Here is a 967-nt window from a genome sequence, read left to right as displayed (position 1 = left end):
ATTCATGAGATTCAGCATATTTTCATAGTTTACTATTGATCATTTGGGTTTCCTTTGCTGTGAAGTGTCATTTTAAGCTTTTTGCTCATTTTTCTCTTGGATGGTTGTTAGAGACCGTGTGTTTCCCTAAAATTCATATATTGAAGTCTTAACCTCTAGTACTCAGAATGTGACCAAATTCGTAGGTAGGCTCTTTAAGGGGGTAATTAAATTAAAATGAGGTCAGTAGCATGAGCCCTAATCCAATATGACTGGTGTTCTTATAAAAAGGGGAGATTGGACATGGAGGGGTACAGAGGGAAGATGATTTGAAGACCAGGGGAGAAGATGAATACCTGCAAGCCAAGGAGGGACGCTTCAGATGAAGGCAACCGGGCCAGCGCCTTGATTGTGGACTTCTATCCTACAAAACTGTCAGAAAATAACTTTCCTGTTTTTTAAGCCAGCTCATCTGTACCCAGTGGTACTTTGCTATGACCCCCTGAGTAGACTAACATAGTTGTTATTTTTAACAACTTTCTCTATAATAGGTACTTATTGTGCTTATTTAAGGAACCTTCCAGGCTGGGGATATAGCTCAGTTGGTAGAGTGCTTGCCTAGCATGCACAAGGCCCTGGGTTCAATCCCCAGCACCACCAAAAAAAAAAAAAAAACTTCTCCATTCCAAAGTCATGAAAATGTCTCCCATATACTACTTCTAAAAGTTTTCAGGGGCTGGGAGTGTGGCAGTTAGGGGTATGGCTTAGTGATGGAGTGCTTCCCTAGGGTTCAATACCTATCCCCACACACAAAAAACTAATAATAGTAGTAATTTTGTTTTTCATAGCTAATTCTTTAAATCAATTGTAGTCAATTTGTGTGGGTGGGGTGTCAGTGTGTGTATTTTTCTTACTGTGAGAACAACCAATTATTAGAATATGAGAATATGATTTTAAAAAGTCCATCCTTTCCTCAACGATATTTTCA

General features: G+C 39.1%; 1 non-coding gene across 1 annotated transcript; it reads left to right on the top strand.

Moving 5' to 3' along the window:
- Window positions 1–566: 566 nt before the first annotated feature.
- Trnaa-agc (transfer RNA alanine (anticodon AGC)) lies at window positions 567–639 on the top strand. The gene has a single exon. It is a non-coding gene; the product is annotated as a tRNA-Ala (tRNA).
- Window positions 640–967: the final 328 nt, after the last annotated feature.

Source organism: Sciurus carolinensis, chromosome 4, assembly GCF_902686445.1.
Source record: "Sciurus carolinensis chromosome 4, mSciCar1.2, whole genome shotgun sequence".
In the NCBI taxonomy this organism is placed as follows: domain Eukaryota; kingdom Metazoa; phylum Chordata; class Mammalia; order Rodentia; family Sciuridae; genus Sciurus; species Sciurus carolinensis.
Note: the sequence above shows the minus strand (reverse complement) of the source record. Positions and strands in the feature narration are given on the sequence as shown.